Source organism: Bos indicus x Bos taurus, chromosome 14, assembly GCF_003369695.1.
Source record: "Bos indicus x Bos taurus breed Angus x Brahman F1 hybrid chromosome 14, Bos_hybrid_MaternalHap_v2.0, whole genome shotgun sequence".
In the NCBI taxonomy this organism is placed as follows: domain Eukaryota; kingdom Metazoa; phylum Chordata; class Mammalia; order Artiodactyla; family Bovidae; genus Bos; species Bos indicus x Bos taurus.
In genome coordinates this window covers 59,176,457-59,198,037 of record NC_040089.1, presented here as the reverse complement: position 1 = coordinate 59,198,037, position 21,581 = coordinate 59,176,457, and the positions used below count along the sequence as shown (strand labels likewise).

The 21,581-nt window shown below is 37.7% G+C and overlaps 1 protein-coding gene and 1 pseudogene across 1 annotated transcript in view; one reads left to right on the top strand and one right to left on the bottom strand.

Moving 5' to 3' along the window:
- The window catches only part of ZFPM2 (zinc finger protein, FOG family member 2), a 524,714-nt gene that overhangs the window by 446,710 nt on the left and 56,423 nt on the right, over positions 1–21,581 (top strand). The gene's annotated exons all lie outside the window — the stretch shown is intronic.
- Positions 2,251–4,413, bottom strand: LOC113904342 (annotated as a pseudogene).

The following is a 21,581-nucleotide window of genomic DNA, read 5'->3' as shown; positions in this document are numbered from 1 at the left end:
AAGAAGGACGTCTACCCTACGAGCCACAGTGCACAGTCATCGTCCAACAACAGTCCTCTCTCTCATCTTCCATCTTTAGGCTACACAGCTCCATGTCATAGGGCGTTTTGCTTCCATGGAGTTATGCTTAATGTCTGTTTAAAATTATTTCTCCTGAATAAATGCAAAAGGAAGAGTTGCAGTGTATTTTATCTAGAACCCCACTAGCAATGACTCTTGTCCCTACGTACTCCAGAAATAGCCTTGCATCTGAGCCATTTCATGTCACTGTAAAATGAAGCTGTATTTACAAATAGTTTTATATATCTGTTTATAAGCAAAGAATTCTATATATGAACATTTTTCTAAATGTTTATGTTACCAGGAAATTCCAAAATATTTAAGGAAATGCCAAATGTTTTATGTTTCTCTTTGAGCAAGTTGAGTTGTAGAAAAAAAAAAATGCTGTCTGCAGAGAAATATTCGGAAGACAGCAAGTACATGGGAGATGGGCGAGTCCTCCGTTTTGTAGGCTTCACAAAACTGCAATTCCTAACTGCCTAGACTACACTCTGCACTGGATTAAGGATGGCTCATTTGGCTCCTATCCCATGCTTCTCAATACTTGATAAATCAGAAACTTCTAAAGTCACAAGAGGTTGTTGCTTTATAGCTTCATCAGTGTCTCTGAGCTTGCAAGATGGTCATGGCTTAAGAATTTTTCATTCAGAGACTTGACTCAGTCAGGCAACACATGTTAACTCTCCTCCTAGTTCAGTTTTGATAATCATTCTACTTTCCTCACTCCAGATGAGGTCTGCAAGGAACCTCTTTTATAGTTCTTTTTCCGGATTTCTGTGACTATTTTGTTACCTAGTCAATAAATATGATAACCTGTCCCTTTAGTATGAGGCTTATAAATTTATATATTTGGAAAATATCCCTGCGGGATTTGTAATTTGTTGCTGGCTGAAAAAAGTGAATAGAAAATTTGTGATTTGCTAGCAGTTTTTGGTGAAAATATGAAAATGTGCCCTTACAGAAAGAAATGATACTGTTGCTTTTAGACAACTAACGCAGTACAGAGGAAAAATGTCTTGGATACATTGTATGTTACAGATTTTAAAGTTGTGGTGAAGTTCTTTGCTTTGTCTTTTTTATTTTTTAATTGAAAAATTAACCTGATTTACTCTATTTACAAAAACAACTCAATTTTTATCATTTTAATAGCAGTTTCCTTTCCAATATGAAAAAATTTTAAAACCTCTATTTAGGACAGATCATGGGGGCTTCCCTGATGGCTAGGATGGTTAAAATTCTAAATCTGCCTGCAGTGAGGGAGACCCAGGTTCTATCCCTGGGTTGGGAAGGTTCCCCAGAGACGGGAATGGCACCCCACTCCAGTATTCTTGCCTGGAGAATTCCATGGATAGAGGAGCCTGGCGGGCTACAGTCCATGGGGTCACAAAGAGTTGGACACGACTGAGCGGCTAACACACACAGAACAGATCATGAGACTCCATGTATATGTGCTAAGTCGCTTCAGTCACGTCCAACTCTTTGCAACCCTGTGTACTGTAACCCACCAGGCTCCTCTGTCCAAGGGATTCTCCAGGCAAGAATACTGGAGTGGGTTGCCGTGCCCTCCTCCCAGGCATCTACCAGACCCAGGGATTGAACACACATCTCTTTCATCGCCTGCATTGGCAGGCAGGTTGTTTACCTCTATTGCCTTCTGGGAAGCCCCGTGAGACTCCACTGTATATAAAATATTGGTTATTTTTAAGAAGAATTTTAATTAACAGACAATATTGTAGAAGTGGGTTTTAAAAGCAGACCTTGTTAAATTTTCAGAATAATACGTAAGATGTAGCCTTGTCTTCAAATTCATCAAGTTGTATTCATTAAATATGTTGATTTTTGTAAGCCAATCTTACCTCAATAAAGTGGTTTAAATTTTTAAAAATAAAGTGTAAGGAAATACCACCAAAAATCCAGTGATCATGTCATCATAAACATATAATCTGAATCAGTTTTAAGTCCTTCCAACTTCTTTATGGATGGAAATGTGAGTGTTAAGCTGTTGGCAGGAAGGAAGAAACATTTTTGCTGTTTTATGTATTGTTGTTGTTGTTTAGTTGCTAAATTGTGTCCAAATCTTTGCAACCCTGTGGTAACCCTCAAAGACTGCTCTGTGTGTGGAATTTTCCAGGCAAGAATATTGGAAAGGGTTTCCATTTCCTTCTCCAGGGGATCTTCCCAACCCAGGGATCGAACCTCTGTCTCCTGAATCCTCTGCACTGGCAGGCGGATTCTTTACCGCTGTACCACTTGGGAAGCATATGAGTCCAAATTGTGTCTCCTGGGATGTGTCTATCCAGTAGGTAGACCAGTAACACACAGCAAACTGTGTTAATCCTTCTCATGAGGACCTTCAAGAAAAGTAAATACCTATTTTATCTTGTTTTCAGAAATGTAACATCTTTGTAAGCACCTAGAAAGATGATTATCCCAACTTGTAGACAAAAGTAATGTTAGCGATAACAAGTTAAAGATGATATGTCACTTTAGCTTGCTTCTTTAATTAAGAGATATTTTAAGTATCGATTTTACACATCTTCCAGTTTAAAAGCATTGATATTGTTTCTCTAATCTAGTGAAATTTTAGTATCCCATGATGGTTACAATTTTAATGAACTAAAGTAGAAATCAAATCACATTGCAGATGCCAATACATTTATAATCTAAAATTGGATACCCTAAGTGTAGAGAACACAGAAGGAACATGAATTCAAATAAAAGATACATCTGTAAACTTCTAGTATACCTCTGCAGTTTAGACATTTGGAAACATTAGTCAAGTTAATATTCATTTCAGTACAAACTGGCTTTGACCTTGAGCCTCCAGTACACTTCAGGATAGTCTAATTTACTGTATTAACACTAGCCCCAATGGGTATCACATTCATAAGGAACCAGTTTGGCATCCTTTGAAAAGTAAGCAGATAAAAATAAAGAATTTTTTTCAATAGTTAGTACACAGGGCTAGCAGTTGACGTTTATTAATTTCTTTCATTTCTTCCACACTGTGGAATAAAATGCCAAGCATATTGATAATTGTTCAGACAAACCTATGAGTCATATTATCACCACTGCACAGACCCCCTAGAAGCAGAGTAAGAAATTAATAAACACTTGAGGATTTATTGGTGCTTGGGTTATTTATTGGGTTTCCCAATGATTGGCTACACATGGAAGCATCATTCCACAAGAATATTGTAATTTATTAGGTAACTTCTTCACTACCTAAACATTTGAATTCTGCTTCTGTACACAAGAACTGTTTCTTCTACAAATGCAATGCAAGTCCATACAGACATTTGTTCTATAAGCAATATCTCTATTTTAATTAATGCCAGATAGAATATCAGTCACTCTCACATTGAATAATAAACTAATTTAACTACTATTATTTCATCAATTTATTTAGAGTTTGTCTTTGGTCATTAAGTATTTCAAAGTTTTTTCTTACAACATTTTTAATTCATTCAGATAAAATGTGTGCATATACACATGTGATATTGCATAACATTTAGGGTGCTCATGAACCTATTGAAGTTTGTCTGTGGCCTTCTTCACGACTTTAGTTCACAACCTCAGACTTAGTAGACAGGTGGTCTGCATGCATGACCACATTGAGCATAAATCTGAGAAGAATTGCTACCAAAGTATCTTCATATTTCATGAAGAGTTGATATGACTTCCCTGTAACTATTTGAATATTCCATATTTCTTTTTGGTTATCAATGACCCTTTATCAAAATATTTTTCTCTGTAGTCTTAATTACTGGGTATTCCACTACCCCACCGCCAGTATCATCGGTCATGTCACATGCGTGGCAGCCCTCAGCGTTGCAGCCCACAAACTAGGCAGCCTCCAAGGTCTCTTTAATGATTCCAGAGAGTTCTCTGGCCGAAGGTTGGTACTGCATCAGTCGGGCAATATTTGCAATCTCATCAAAAACCTTATTTCCATTGAACTTTAAGTTTTTCTGCTTTTTTTTCATTTCTGGGTGGTCCTTGAATGGTTTGATGTTCAGAGAGGGGCAGAGAGTACCACTTCAACCTGGGCCTGCCTGTTCTGAATGGTCAGTTTCACTGTACTCCCAACTTTTCACCAGTTGTCTTGGCCATGTCATCACCCACCTCCTTTGGAGACAGATCCAAGAGAATGACTGTGGCAGCCAGGGTACCTGTGACACTGATTTTCCCACTGGAACACCTCAGGTATACAACTTTAATCTTGTTAGGGTCAAATTTGGGTGGCCTGGCAGAGGCAGCTGGTGTAGGGTAAACCAGATGGGGACCACAGAAGAGGCTTGCACCTTGGCCTTCTCTAATCAAGAAGCTCCTCCCCAATATAACTTTTAAATGTTAATGTTTTGTTGTGGAGGGTGCTCTCGTGAGCAAATACTACAGTAATATGTAATGTAGATATATATCTTCTACATATTTTTGCATTGTTCCAGAACAGGGCCAGCAACCTAGAAAGATGAGAAAACAAACAAAAACACCTAAATGTACATGTAGGCATACATTTCAATAGATGCAAATATAGATTTTGCTTTAAAAAACCAAACTTTGGTTAGATATCACAACTGTATTGTATTTTAGTCTAACACTTTATCACTGTAAGAGCATGTCAAATCTTCACTGAGAATTCATGAACTCTTAATTTAGATACAATCTATACAGACTGGTTAGTTGATTTCCCAGCTGACATTGAATTAGAAAGTGAAGTGTTTGTTGGCAGCAGGGACAGTGACAAACTTAAGAAGTAAATAACAACAACAACAACAAATTCCAGTAAAGAAATAAAATATTTAAGTGCCAGGTCCTTAAGGAGAAGAGTGACTGCCTCAGTAACCTCTGAGAACACTGCTGTAAAATAATGCACGCTTCAAATGATTCTCTGTTCTCTGACCTCAGTTTAAGCGGAAAAGGGGGAAAAGACTATAGATTTTAGCAAGAGTAGCATTAAAGAATGGTCAAGTAACAACTTTTCACCTTTACCATGGTAAATAATACAGATCAAACAACTCAGTCACAGATTATAACAACTGAAGTCAATGTAGTTGTAATATTTTTGTCCAGTTATTTGATGCCAACCGTCCAGGTCCGTGTGGGTACTTGAATTGCATTAAAGGTTTTTCTTCTATTCCTAACGTTCAGTAATTTACTTAGGTTGTTCCCATCTACTGGGATTGTATTTATGAATATTCATGTTTATAGGGAGGAATACACAAGCATATGGGGGATGCCTACTTGGCTGCAGAATTCCCTGTAACCCGTTTCATAGAAATATTCAGTTTGGATCAATTTTGCTTTCTTTTTCTGAGAGAGCACTTTCAGCTGTCTTGCTTGTTGATACCTTTGATTGCTCTTATATAAACAGTAAAGACACTTTGCAGCTATAGTTTTTCCAGGGCTTCTGGGCAGATATGCTTTTAACAGTGTCTTTCAAGTCTTCTTAGGAATGTTTCAGAAATGGTGGGTTAGAGGTTGGTGCAAAAAAAGCCAACAATTTGTAAGGGAAGCGCTGCCAATACAAATAATAGTGTCATGCTTTCAGGTCTGTTTCATGGAGGGCTGAAGTTTGTGTTTCTGTCTACAAGTTTGCTTCCTTATGACCCCCTTTTCTTTTCCCTTTATGCTCTCCTAACTCCAGAAATTATTGTATTTGGCTTAAAATGTGAAAAATGCTCCTTAATATGGGGACACTTTGGCTAATGGACTTAGGTCAAAATAATCGATCCTGAAGACAAGGTAATCCACCCAAATCCAATCTTTATGCTCTTCTTAATTTTATTACATGCTTCACAGACAGTCAAAACTGGGTTCAGAAATGGCAACTATTATGCAGCGTTTAAATCCATTTGCCTCACATAGGTCTGTCTATCAGAAATAAAATATTTCACAAACATGCTTTTATCATCCTCTCCCATCTCTGGCAAAGATAAAAACACAGAGAGAAGAAGAAGAGGGGTTCAAAAAGAATTAATCAATGTAAATATAAGAGCTGTGGCTGATGCCAACATATTAGTGCTCATTCTAATGCAATATGAAGAATAAAACAATAAAAAAGATAATGGTAAATAATTTTAATAGCATAGAAATACACCCTAAAGCCAAATCACATTGTAAAAATAGTAAAATTAGCTTTAATTATGGGTGTGCAATTCTATATTAGTAAAATACCACAAAAGTCCAGCACACTAATATATAAATATAATCATTTCAGAGTCATGGAAAATAGACAGAAAACCATTTTCTTATAGAACATAAAAGCGTAATAAAAAGTTAAAATAGTGGTCTACTTTATTTACCCAGTAAATCGTCACTGCAGGCCTATTATGTGTGATAGGTGTTGTCCTAGACACCAAATTCAGCAGTGAACCTCTTCCCTTAAGAGTTCATATCCCAAGAGAGGAGGAAGATGATAAATAAAGACACAAAATGTATCCTTGGTTAAATGTTTAAAAGCATTATAGAGAAAAAAGAAGTCAGAAAAAACCCAGAGGGAGGTTTGAAATTTAAAATAAGATAGTAGGACTTCCTGGTGATCCAGTGGTTGAAACTCTGTGCTCCCAATACAGGGGACACAGGATCGATCCCTGGGTGGGGAACTAAGATCCCACATGCTGCTGGTGTGGCAAAATAAAATAAGATGGTGAAGGAAGACCTTATTTAGAAGGGGGCATTGGAGAAATTCTAAAGGGAATAAAGAGTCTAGTCATGAAATTGTCTTAGGCAGGAATATCCACGGTAGAAGCAAGAATGCATTGGCATGTTTCATGAACAGCAGGGCAACCTAGAGTGCCCGGACAAAATGAAGGAGGAGGGAAGTGTGGCAAATGAACTCAGAAGACCCTGAGCGAAGGAAACTGAGAAGGAGCTGCCAGTGAGATTGGAAGAACCAGGAGACGGTGCTGAGGGAAAGCCAAGGGCAGAAAAGTTTTCACAGAGAAACTGTTTTCTGTTTTTCTGATGTTGAAGTAAGACAAGATCCAAGAAACGGGATTTAGCAATGGCTTTGCTGATATCCGGGCTTCCCTGATAGCTCAGTTGATAAAGAATCCGCCTGCAATGCAGGAGACCCCAGTTCAATTCCTAGCTTGGGAAGATCCACTGGAGCAGGAATAGGCTACCCACTCCAGTATTCTTGGGTTTCCCTTGTGGCTCAGTTGGTAAAGAATCTGCCTGCAGTGCGGGAGACCTGGATTCGATCCCTGGGTTGGGAAGATCCCTTGGAGAAGGGAGAAGCTACCCACTCTAGTATTCTGGCCTGAAGAATTCCATGGAATGTGCAGTTCATGGGGTTGCAAAGAGTCGGACATGACTGAGCGACTTACACTTTCACTTTGATGATATTGACAAGAAAACCAATAGATGCTGAAGTAAGCGCTGTTGAAATGTTCAACTAAGAGAGCACAAAAAGAGGAAAGTATTTCAAGGAGTTTTGCTTTAAATGCTACTGCTGCATGTGTGCTCAGTTCAGTTCTGTTCAGCTCAGTCGTGTCTGACTCTTTGCAACCCCATGGACTGCAGTACACCAACCTTCCTTGTCCATCACCAACTCCTGGGGTTTATTCAAACTCATGTCCATCAAGTCAATGATGCTGTGCAGCATTCTCATCCTCTGTCATCCCTGTCTCCTCCTGCCTTCAATTTTTCCAAGCATCAGGGTCTTTTTAAATGAGTCATTTCTTCTCATCAGGTGGCCAAAGTGTTAAGAGTTTCAGCTTCAACATCAGTCCTTCCAATGAATATTCAGGTCTGACTTCCTTTAGGATGGACTGGGTGGATCTCCTTGCAGTCCAATGGATTCTCAAGAGTCTTCTCCAACACCACAGTTCAAAAGCATCAATTCTTCAGTGCTCAGCTTTCTTTACAGTTCAACTCTCACATCCATATATGACTACTGGAAAAACCATAGCCTTGACTAGATGAATCTTTGTTGGAATGTCTCTGCTTTTTAATATGCTATCTAGGTTGGTCATAACTTTTCTTCCAAGGAGTAAGCGTCTTTTAATTTCAAGGCTGCAGTCACCATCTGCAGTGATTTTGGGGCCCAGAAAAATAATCTGCCACTGTTTCCACTGTTTCCCCATCTATTTGCCATGAAGTGATGGGACCAGATGCCATGATCTTAGTTTTCTGAATGTTGAGCTTTAAGCCAACTTTTTCACTCTCCTCTTTCACTTTCATCAAGAGGCTCTTTAGTTCTTCTTCACTTTCTGCCATAAGGGTGGTGTCATCTGCATATCTGAGGTTATTGATATTTCTCCCGGCAATCTTGATTCCAGCTTGTGCTTCTTCCAGCCCAGTGTTTCTCATGATGTACTCTGCGTATAGGTTAAATAAGCAGGGTGACAATATACAGCCTTGACGTACTCCTTTTCCTATTTGGAACCAGTCTGTTGTTCCATGTCCAGTTCTAACTGTTGCTTCCCAACCTGTGTACAGATTTCTCAAGAGGAAGGTCAGGTGGTCTGGTATTCCCATCTCTCAGAATTTTCCACAGTTTGTCGTGATCCACACAGTCAAAGACTTTGTCATAGTCAATAAAGCAGAAATAGATGTTTTTCTGGAACTCTCTTGCTTTTTTGATGATCCAGCAGATGTTGGCAATTTGATCTCTGGTTCCTCTGCCTTTTCTAAATCCAGCTTGAACATCTGGAAGTTCATGGTTCAAGTATTGTTGAAGCCTGGCTTGGAGAATTTTGAGCATTACTTTACTAGTGTGTGAGATGAGTGCAATTGTGCAGTAGTTTGAGCATTCTTCCGCATTTCCTTTTTTGGGGACTGAAATGAAAACTGACCTTTTCCAGTCCTTTGGCCACTGCTGCGTTTTCCAAATTTGCTGGCCTATTGCATGCAGCACTTTCAGAGTGTCATCTTTTAGGATTTGAAATAGCTCAACTGGAATCCCATCACCTCCACTAGCTTTGTGATGCTTCTTAAGGCCCACTTGACTTCACATTCCAGGATGTCTGGCTCTAGGTGAGTGATCATGATTATCTGGGTCATTAAGATCTTTTTTGTATGGTTCTTCTGTGTATTCTTGCCACCTCTTCTTAATATCTTCTGCTTCTGTTAGGTGCATACCATTTCTGTCCTTTATCGAGCCCATCTTTGCATGAGATGTTCCCTTGGTATCTCTAATTATCTTGAAGAGCATGTGAGCTCAGTTGTGTCGAAACCCATGGACTGTAGCCCACCAGGCTTTTCTGTCCATGGGATTTCCCTGGCAAGAGTACTAGAGTAGGTTGCCATTTCCTCCTTCAGGGGATTTTCTTGACCCATGAATCTAACCTGTGTCTGTTGTGTCTCCTGCATTGGCAGGTGGATTCTTCACCCCTGCGCGACCTGGGAAACCCTTGCTTTAAATGTGAGCAGATAAATAAGAGTTAGAGGGTTTTTGTTGTTGCTGTTGTTTACAATAAAGATACAAAAAAAATACATACAAAAAAGTATGATGTTTTCATTCTGATAGGAATGATCTCGTTGAGACTGAAAAATTGAGGCTTACAGGAAAAATGGGGAGTAACTAACACCAAAGTGGAAGGTGGCTTTAAATAAAGGCATGGTAAGCACATCCAAAATAATAGTCATAACAGCAGAGTGTGTGGACATTACCTATAGTTGAGTGCTGTCAAGGTGGAAATAAAATTCTCTTCTGATGACTACAATTTTCTTAGTTAATAAGGAAGCAAAGTTAAGAGAATGGAAGGGGAATGGGTGTTGGAGAATGAATGGACTACAGAAAGGTAGTATGCTTGCTGGAAAACACTACCGACCCATGTAATATTATTGATCATGAATTTATTTTAATTGGAGGCTAATTATTTTACAATATTGTAGTGGTTTTTGCCATACATCAACATGAATCAGCCACGGATGCAGATGTGTCCCCCGCATCCTGAACCCTGCTCCCACCTCCCTCCCCATCCCATCTCTCTGGGTTGTCACAGTGCACCGGCTTTGAGTGCCCTGCTTCATGCATCGAATTTGCACTGGTCATCTATTTTACATATGGCAATATCCGTGTTTCAATGCTGTTCTCTCAAATCGTCCCACCCTAGCCTTCCACAGAATCTAAAAGTCTGTTCTTTACATCTGTGTCTCTTTTACTGCCTTGCATATAGGATCATCATTACCATCTTTCTAAATCCCATATATATGTGTTAATACACTGTATTGGTATTTCTCTTTCTGACTTACTTTACTCTGTGTAATAGGCTCCAGTTTCATCCACCTCATTAGAACTGACTCAAGTATATTCTTTTTGTAGCTGAGTAATATTCCATTGTGTATATGTACCACACTTCCTTATTCGTTTGTCTGCTAATGGACATCTAGGTTGCTTCCTTGTCCTAGTTATTGTACACAGTGCTGCAGTGAACATTGGGTACATGTGTCTCTTTCAAGTCTGACTTCCTCGATGTGTATGTCTAGCGATGGGATGGCTAGATCATATGGCAGTTCTATTTCCAGATTTTTAAGGAATCTCCACACTGTTGTCCATAGTGGCGGTACCAGTTTGCATTCCCACCAACAGTGTAAGAGGGTTCCCTTTTCTCCACACTTGTTTTTTGTGGACGCTCGTTTCCAGCACTTACTTTTTGTAGACTTTTTGATGGCAGCCATTCTGACTTATGTGAGATGATAACTCATTGTGGTTTTGATTTTCACTTCTCTAATAGTGAGTGATGTTGAGCAACTTTTCATGTGTTTATTAGCCATCTGTATGTCTTCTTTGGAGAAATGTGTGTTTAGTTCTTTGGCCCACTTTTTGATTGAGTTGTTCATTTTTCTGGTATTGAGTTGCATGAGTTACTTGTATATTTTGGAGATTAATTTTTTGTTAGTTGTTTCATTTGATATTATTTTCTCCCATTCTGAAGGCTGCCTTTTCACCTTGCTTATAGTTTCCTTTGATGTGCTAAAGCTTTTATGTTTAATTAGGTCCCATTTGTTTATTTTTGTTTTTATTTCCATTACTCTGGGATGTGGGTCATAGAGGATCTTGCTGTGGTTTATGTCAGAGAGTGTTCTGCCTATGTTTTCCTCTAAGATCTTTATATTTTCTGATCTTACATTTAGATCTATAATCCATTTTGAGTTTATTTTTGTGTATGGTGTTAGAAAGTGTTCTAGTTTCATTCTTTTAAAGGTGGTTGAGCAGTTTTCCCAGCACCACTTGTTAAAGAGATTCTCTTTTCTCCATTGTATATTTTTGCCTCCTTTGTCTAAGATAAGGTGTCCGTAGGTGCGTGGATTTATCTCTGGGCTTTCTGTTTTGCCTGCTGATGTACATCTAGGTTGCTCCTCTGTCCATGGAATTTTCTAGGCAAGAATACTGAAGTAGGTTGCCATTTCCTTCTCAAGGGGATCTTCCCGACCCAGGGATCGAACCCTCATCTCCTGTATCTCCTGCATTGGCAGGCAGATTCTTTACCACCGCACCACCTTATCACTGTTTTTTTAATTCTTCCCTGTTGTGATTTTAATGTTCACTTATGTACAAGAGAATGACATTTCATCTGCTGAATTGTATAAATGCCCAACCAAAAAAATGCTTATTTTAAAAAGAAACCTTTGAAGTATAAGGGATATATACTGAAAATCTTTTCTCCTCTTTGGAGTCTGAGAAAATGAGTGGTCACTAGCTTAATAGAAGGTCTTTTCATCCTATTAGACATCAAAGTTTTGGAGTGTCCAGTGTTTCAGATAAAAACTTTTTTGGCCCAATTGTAGGGATGTTTACAGCTCCTTTCAAAAGTGGAGTCATTCCCAATGTATTTATGATATTTGGGAGAAATATGCCAGTATGTCATTGGTAACTACGTTGTTTAATTATATGTGTTTAAATTTAAGCATTAAGTATTTGAACAGAGACAGACAAGAACCTGAATCCTGGTCTGCCGCCTACTAGCTGTGAGTAAGCTATGTAATCTCATTGACTCTCAACTTTCTAATCTATAAAAAGAAAATAATACCTAAAAATAAATAAATAAATAAATTTAAGCATTCAGTTGGAATGTTAAACCTCTCCTGGTTAGTATTCCCCATTGCATAAAATAACAGGGTAAAAACACACGCTCATTTGAAATGTGATTATTTCACTAGCACACAAGTACTACTCATAAACTACTGCTTTTAAGAAAAGCTATAAAAATATGAGACATATTCATTTGTATTCTCTCAGCATGTGTGTGTGTGTGTGTGTGTGTGTGTGTGTGTGTGTAGTATAGTAACTATGGAGAAGTTTTGTTCTAGCTTGTGGTGAATTTTGGTCAATAGGGATAGCCAATCTGATCTCAAACCTCACTTCTTCATTAATATACATTGAAACCTCAATCAGAAACATTGCCTCTGTTTCCCTTTGTTAAGGCTGACACAGTCTTCAAGTTGACCTAGGAAACCCTGCTTGTTATTGCAGATACCAGTGGTTTTCAGGATATTCTCAATTTGCCCTGACATTCCTGGCACAAAACTGAAGCGCTATGAAACCAGTATGTGTGTAACCAAATGCTATGTTCAAAGCATTGTGTGATTTTTTCTGAAATATAGGGATGCTTGAATGAACTCAAAGAGTCTGTGACACAAGGAAAAAAAAACCTTTAAATAGTAACTAAGGCATTTTTTTTTCTTATTTCAGCATATAAAAACAAGGGAATGTAATGATTTTAATAATTAAGGATGCAGACTAATGCACACATTTTGCAGCACTAATAAAAACTTCCTGTTATCATCTCTGTTTTTAAGAATGAAGAAGGCATTTCCTTAATGCACTTCAGTGCTTCCCTTGCCAGCTCTGTTCAAGCTCAGAATTTGATAACATTTCCAAATTGTAAAAATAAAAAATAGCATTAAAAATTGATTTAAGTCCAACTTTTCCAAATCAGTTAACCCAAAGGTTAAGTGCTACTGCACTTGACCTAAGAGAGAGTTTGGTCTCTTTTTATAAGACCTGAGTATAAAGAATAAAGACAGCGTTTTTCTTCTTCTCTTTTTTAAAGAAGCCACATGTAATGTTCTCTGAGTTAAGTTTTACCATTCATAATGAATGCAGTCTCGCCATTCAAATGCGACCATAAGTACACAGAAGATAAGAATTTAATTAAATGTAGATTAAAACCAAACAGGAAAACACACTAGCTGATAATTTTATCCCATCCTCTGGCCATATTTTTTATACTTCCTTCTTGTTCTTCTTTGGGCTATAGCTTATCAACATGCCGATAGTACCATAACTCATTACATCTGATGGTGCAGCGGAAATGTGCAGGCTCTGTGCTTGGATTTCCGAGGCACTTAAAATGCAAAGCATGTAAATGTCTCTGTTAAATATACTAGTGTGCTAACACTAGTGAAAAGAAAGTGATTCTGAAAAAAAATCTTTCAACCTCTCACAAGAAGCATTAGTAGCAAATGGAATTTTCAAAGTGGAAACAATTCGTGTTTTCACACATAGATGGTAGGCTTAATATTTTGAGGTTGAGCTCCTTTAATAGTTGGCAAGTTTGACTGCCAATCAACTTGCTTAGATTACTTCAGTGTATGTAGAGTTTGGTCAACATACATTTATATTTCTGTAGGAGAATGATGTTTTTGTTTTTGTTTTTTCCATTGGTGGCCTTAATGGAGTAACCATCTTTGTGCTTGAACATTGCTCTCATTATTCTTATATAAAATCTCCCTAAATTATCTCCTGTTATTTAATCTGAATCTATTGAATTGTTGAGGTAGAGGCCACAAAATCTTAGAGCGACAGAAAGCTTTCGTTACTAAGATGATTCATATATATTGCTATTGCTATTGCTAAGTCACTTCAGTCGTGTCCGACTCTGTGTGACCCCATAGATGGCAGCCCACCAGGCTCCCCCGTCCCTGGGATTCTCCAGGCAAGAACACTGGAGTGGGTTGCCATTTCCTCCTCCAATGCATGAAAGTGGAAAGTGAAAGGGAAGTGGCTCAGTCATGTCCAACTCTTCGAGACCCCATAGACTGCAGCCTTCCAGGCTCCTCCATCCATGGGATTTTCCAGGCAAGAGTACTGGAGTGGGGTGCCATTGCCCTCTCTGATGAACAGAAATAATTTTTAGAAAAAATTAGATAAACTGATTATGCTTAATTATGCTTAATCAGTTTATCTAATTTTTTCTAAAAATTATTTCTGTTCATCGTGGAAATAAGCAATGAAGAGTTTTTTAAAATCAAGGTCATTTTAGAGGAAGACTATAGACCAAATACAATAATTTTTAAATTCAAAGGAGAATACATACTGGATCTGTTAATTAAATGTTAGGCTAAGGTTTAGAATGTCAATGCATTCTTCATTATGCAATCTTGATTTATTAAGCATTAGTAAAGCATAACTGAATCATTTCTGTATTTGCATGGTGTATATCTAAACTAAGAACCCTAAGAAACATAACATACATTTAAAAAAAAAAATAGACATAAAATGCTGTGGGTAATGTCTTTTGAAAGGTAAATAATGGGTGACTTTTTTTGTTCGGCAATGGGTTTTTTGACTCACACAAATGAAGAGGACTTTTCAATTAAAAGCTCTCTGAAAAAATGATTTAGGTTTTTTGGAATTCCCTGGAGATCCAGTATTTGGAACTTGGTGCTCTCACTGCCAGGGCTCAGGTTCAATCCCTGGTCAGAGAACTCAGATCCCACATGCAAGCTGTGTGGCATAGTCAAAAAGAAAATATATATTTTAAGATTTAGTTTTCCTTCTTTAATGTAATCTTGAATGTAAACTAGATGGTTTAAAGTACTCAACTGATGGTATCACTTACTTGCATTAATTGTCACATGGTCACTTTGCTCTCAAATTGACATATTAAGATGCATTGACATAGCTGCCAATTTTGCCTTTAGGAATAAATCAAAAGAATTAACTCAGTTTTCAAGATAACAAAAATTTCACCATCTAGGGAAACAATGTTTGATGAAGTGAACCTGTATTTTCTTGCCATTAAATTACTTGGAAAAGTGAGACTGGCAGTATGAACGTGAACTGAAGTGTGGAAACTAGCTGGACAGAGTGGCTTTATCCAGACTGCTATCGATTTTGTTGAGGCATCAGTAGTACCTTCTATCTAAGCATTCATCTTTGGTCCCCTTTTCATAAGTTAATTTCACTGATGACGTTAAGAAGGAACAAAATAAAATTTTGGAATGTAAAAGTGAAATGCAAAATGGACGAACGTGTCTGGGGATTTTGCAAAGATATATTAAAAATGCTTCTGTCTGCTAAAAATTTTAAATATAAAAAGAAAACTGACCAAGTAATCTGCATATATCTTTGTAATGTGTAGGAATTAAAATTACTAATCTCTGAGGCACTTAAAAATGATGAAAGATAAGCAAACATCTCCCTGGCATGCCATGAGAGCAGAGAAAATGTTTTTAAACATTAAATCTAATAAATTCTCCCCTTTTATTCAAATATTTAAAGGCAAAAGGAGAAAAATGTTTCCATGAAATTTGCATTACTTCTCCCACAGGCTCCCAGTCCACCTTAGGTTCTTTTCCGTGGGGAAGCTCTAAACCCCACTTGCCTTGCAATATCTTCTTATGTTACATCCTGCTCATGGCTGTGGTTTTCTCCCCTCCAGGACTGCTGCCTCTTCCAGGACAGTCCAGTATAGTGTGCCAAATGACTGGTAGGTCATCACAAGCAAATACTGTCTTTTAAGATGAAAGAGAATGAAAAAGAAGGAGGGAGGGAGGGGGATAGGATGGTAATGGGGAGGAACAGCTGGGGAAGGAAAAAGGAGGGAAAGTCAGAGAGAGGAAGGCAAAAATTGACCTAACCAGGCAAATGCTATCCTCTCTAGTACTTAATCAGGCTGGAAATGATGCCCATTTCAGAAGAACTGAGAATTTCAGCTTAAGGAACAGTTTAGGGAGAAAAATACGGAGGGAACGGTCTGTAAGATTTCTCCTGGGCCACACAGTCTTTGTTATTGCTCAGTCCCTAAGTCCGACTCTTTGCAGCCCCGTGAACTGCAGCACGCCAGGCTCCTCTGTCCTCCACTGTCTCCCAGAGTTTGCTCAGATTCTTGTCCATTGAGTTGGTGATGCTGTCTAACCATCTCATCCTCTGCTGCCCCCTTCTCCATTTACCTTCAATCTTTCCCATCATTAGGATCTTTTCCAGTGAGTCGGCTCTTTGCATCAGATAGCCATAGTATTAGAACTTCAGCATCAGTCCTTCCAATGAATATTCAGGGTTGATTTCCTGGATTGACTGGTTTGATCTCCTTGTAGTCCAAGGGACTCTCAAGAGTCTTCTCTAGTATCACAATTCAAAAGCATCAGTTCTTTTGTTCTCAGCCTTCTCTATGGTCCAGCTCTCACATCTGTACATGACTACTGGAAATCCATAACTTTGACTATAGTGACCTTTGTCAGCAAAGTGATATCTCTGCTTTTTAATACCCTTGGCCACATTAGTGAGTGTTAGTGGCCAAAAATGAGAATGAGAAACGTGTACTTTAATGCTTTGTCAAGGTCAAAACACAGGGAAAAGAATGGGACTGACATTTATTGAATACCTACTGTGTGATGAGAATGCTACTTTACTGTTGATGTTGTTGTCGAGTCGCTAAGTCATGCCTGACTCTTTTGAGACTCCATGGACTGTAGCCCACCAAGCGCCTCTGCTCATTGGATTCTCCAGGCAAAAATAATGGAGTGGGTTGCCATTTCCTTCCCCAGGGGATCTTCCCAACCCAGGAATCAAACCCACGTCTCCTGCATTAGCAGGCAGATTCTTTATTGCTGAGCCACCATGGAAGCTCTATTTTACTGTTATATTTTTAAAAAATCACCATAGACTGCATTATCCACATGCTACAAATGCAGATTCTGAGACTCAGGGAATGTGAGTAACTTACCTCCCATCAAAGAATGGATTCCAGAAGGGTTTACAAGCAGAGCTCTGCAGCCACAGCAATCTGTACTTGTCTCTGCAACAAACTTAATTATTTGAAAAATACCGTTTCATAAATAGTATATTCAATTGTGATTTTTAAATCAATATTGTTCAAGGAAAATGAATTAGATGAGTACAGTAAAATCAGGGAATTATGGAAACAGTGCACATTTCTATATTATGAGTGTTTTGTGTTAGGAAGTTATTTCTGTCACGATTTTACTGAGGTGCTTGAGAAATTAGGGATTTTACTCCATGTAGCATGTGTGTCTATTTTGACAATATATCTTTGGTCGCTACATGTTGAGCTGTTTTCTTAAGGCTGAAATGATCAAGAGTAATTTCACAGTTTGCCTGATTCAGAGGAGCATTGGTAGACCACAACCAATTTTTCCATGAGGGAAATTAGTGAAAAGTATCTTAAAATAAACTCTGACATTTTACTTGTAAATGTAAGAAATCCATTTTGGAAGAAATATACAAGAAGGATTGTCATAAAAATGGGCTTACCCTGGAACAAAGCTGCTAAGAGAGCTGCGATCACTCAGGATATTTTAACTTTACCCTTTCTCTGAGGGAGATCATTTTCTCATCAAGCCCTGAATAACTGAATTATCAATTTAGCATGCAGGCTTTTAAGTGAATACAAGGTAGATTTTTCCTAACAGGTTTGATAATTTCTTCAAGATATTCTCTATGTTAATCAGACGTAAATAGTAGGGAAAAGTGAAGAAGGAAAATGTTTCTCTACCAATAATCATATCATACAGAATTAAACATTTTTATTACACTTCAAAGTAAAACCTGATTTATTTCCACTTTTTCAAACTGTTCTATGACTTCCCAGGAAAACCAAAATGGATTGTAGGAGTCTGCATGGATAGGAAAAATTGCATCTCAAATAATTAAAGTAAAATAATCATAACAGAGACTAGAAGTTGAAATATTATTGAAATATTTCTGGTAATGGATAGTTAAAGTCACCTCCATTGCAGTCAGATTGGAAGTCAGATTGTAACGAATGCATGTTACAGCATTAAACAATAACACATTCTTCCCAGGAAAACTAAAATGACAGGTGTAGCCATTGATGCTTCAAGCATATACTCTGACCTCAAGACTCACAATCTGCTACAGTCTGTAGAGCACATACTGTGGAGTCAGAATTATGCTGAGAGAAAGAACTAGAAATGTCGTATAGGAGCTTCATCTTCTTTACTGCAAAATATGTATTTCAGTGTCTTATGGAGATAACATTTTAAAAATAAAATGGAAATGAACATCTCCCTGACTGCTTGCTTCTCTTCCTCATTTTCTTAAGCACAAAGGAGGTTTATGAGCGATGGAAGCTATATTTATATAGCCTTTTAAATGAATGATGCTGTGCTATTTGACCTTAGGTAGATTGTTTAAAAAAAAAAAGTTCTTCAGCCAAGTGTCTCTTAGTTATATTTGAAACTGGATTCTCACTGCATTTTTTATTTAAATAGTTTGCCTTAATGATCAGAGCTCATAGATTTCAGAATTATGCAAAAGATGAAAATAAAACTAGCATTAGTCGAATTCATATTTCTGCAATTCATCCGTTATTACATTTTGTAGTTCTCTGCAGATCATTACTTTGTGCTTGGTTTTTCTCCTGTTTCCAATTTTGTCTAATTCGCAGTCACAATTTCTACATTATAACCCACTGAAGATTTTATTTTTCTTTCATTTCAGTAACCATTATTTGAATCATAAAAAAATGCATTACTGTATTCATAATGTACTGCTCATGTGACAGTTTTTGAACTTTAATATTCTTTTCTGTAACGTGCTGGCTTAGCAGCCTATAAAAGAGACATATTGTTTGTAATGTTTCTTACCCACAACAAATGGTGTGATTCGGGGGTTTATGAAATGGCAGTAGTTTTCTAAATTTGTGATTCTTCTGTGTTCCGTCGTCAAGAACAGTTGTACATCTGCTCAGCACAGACTTCCCGAGACTATGAACTTTAATTGAGGAAAAATAATGAGGGTTCAGGGACTACTGATACGGAGTTGGTTGCAAAGCAGGTGCCCCGCTGCCAGATCAATGGATTATTTACTCCTTTGTCATAAACAGGAAACAGTTGTTTGTGGTGACTACACGCATATTTTGCAGCCCCTGTACATATTCTCCTTCCTTGTCAACGCAGAACATTCTACATAGTGCTTAGCTGATGATTTAACATAACTATATGGAATAAGCAAACAACACTTGTTCTGTTTTAATAATTAACCACCTTGTTTGTAAAAGAACTTCAGGAGTGATTTCAAGAACACGCAAAGTCATATGTGCTTCCAGCCCTTACCTCTCAACTCATATTGTTATAGTCATAAACTCTCTATATAATTGTCCAAATATTTTTCTGCCTCTCTTTATAGACATTTGAAAGTAGAAAATCTTTTTCTCCCCGTAAATACACAGGGAGATCTAAAATACAAATTGTAGTTTTAGAAATTTCATTAGGACCCCTAACAGTTTGTATAGGTTTTTCAAACCACTGGAGTAGAATTTCTCAGGATATAATTGGGAGGTTGAGGCGGGGCAGGGAGGCAGAGCTCAGAATCCTTTTCTGAGTGTGTAAAAAAAAGTACATTGGGCTTTCTGTAGGCATCTGGTTTCTGACTGTGTTGGATCTATCTCCGACACACCTGAGCAGGACCAACCTAAGAAGCGAGGGTCACCCAAAGGGGGCGTGTTCCTCTCTCAGCTCTCCTCATTAGCAAACCAAACGAAGGGCTGTGGGATGCCTGGAATTAGCTGCAATTTCCACCATGACAAGTGACTTTTTGTGTTACATAATGATATGCTGGGAATTTAAATCCTAGGTTCTAGAGATCAGTGGTTTAAATTCTAATGATGGGTTTTGTAGCGCTGATGCCTGACTTTTCACACTTGGAGGTTGGGGAGCCATAGAAACCACACCAGAAACTTTATACACAGAGCCCACCCATGGACAGCTCCTCTGAACCCTCAGACAGTTCACGCAAGTCTCATCGCTCAACTAGAAATGTTATAATAGAAACTGTCCTTGGAAATAGTCTTCATTTTTATTATTAAATTTCTCTTAATTCCTTTTGCAATTGGGATTACTACCGGAATTCTGAATTATGTTGAAAAGAACTGCTACCGGAGAAGACCAAATTTTTGTGAAAGGAAAAAACACTTGGATTTCTAAAGTGTCAATGATTAAAGCTAAATACATTAAATAATAAGTAACTTTACATTTAACCAAAGTATGATGTTGGACAATCTGATTAATCTGCCTCAAATTTTGAAGACACTTTGGTAGAAAAATAAAATCTTTTTTTTTTTTGTTAACCATATGTTAATTGCTACATGATATAATAATGTAACAATGCATCTTTTCTACCACAAAGTGGGACAAAAATTTCATTAAAAGTGGAAATAAAAATAATACTTCAATTATTTATACCAAATAATTGCTGATAGTTAAATGTGACATTTTTTACGTGAACATAGGATTTTGTACTGATGTTTCTGCAAATGTTTATACTCGGAATGGGTCTTGTAACAGTGTTAGCATTTCTAGTATGCTATTACATATCTTAACAATACTTATGCTTAGGTTTTTAATTCGTGCTTGCTAAGTACTATAGGCAAATATTCACTGCCTGATATTTTCCCCTATTACTAATTAACTATCATAAATACAGTCATCATGATCATGTTGAATCTCCCATCAGTACTGTAGGAATAAAGTACAAATGAAATTCACCTTTGTTTTCCACTGGGGTGAGTGGGGGATTGTTAGGTTAGAGTCAACAAAATTTCCTTTGACTCCAAAAACAAGAATGAGAATCAGGGCAAATTACACTTATGAACAATTAGGGATGTGGTTGCTTTATTTCTGTTGATAAGAAGGCTTAAATTAAGACATAGTTGAATTATTTAATTTAAAAGCAAATATTCAACTATAAATCTATATTTAACAGGCTTTATAAAGAATTTCTTCTGTCTACACTCTTGAAAATATGTAGTGTCAGACATCGAATTATTCCTTCCTAAGCGTGTGCTTTATTCTAGACAGCAGGAAGTAGTACATTCAGGCTCGGAAGCTCTGTCATATCATGCAGGGAGGAAAAGTTTGAGATGAAGTGACATCAATGAAAATTCTCTGAATAAAAGACATCAGGAGCAAAGTCTTTGTCTAGGACCCCTGATCTCTAGAGATGAATATTGTACCTGAATTTCTTGTTCTGTGACCTGCTGTTCTCAGTGGAATCTAATTTTTCAAAAAGAATGTAAGAAATCTGAATTGTAAGAGAAAAGAGGTAGTGACTAATTTTTTTCTATCGATGAAGGTAAAGCATGTGATTCCCCCCTCCCCCTTTTTAACACAGATGTGTCTGAGGGATAACAGAGAACAAAACCTGGACATGATTTGTAAGCCCAAACATGATTGTTGCAAAATTGGCCCTGGCTGTAGAAGATTTAAGTAGCTCTTGTTAGGAGGATTTTCGTAGTGGATGACAAGTCTGCCATAGCTACAGACCTTAAGTGTGTCTGCTTTCCTTCATTTTGTGATGGTCAGGG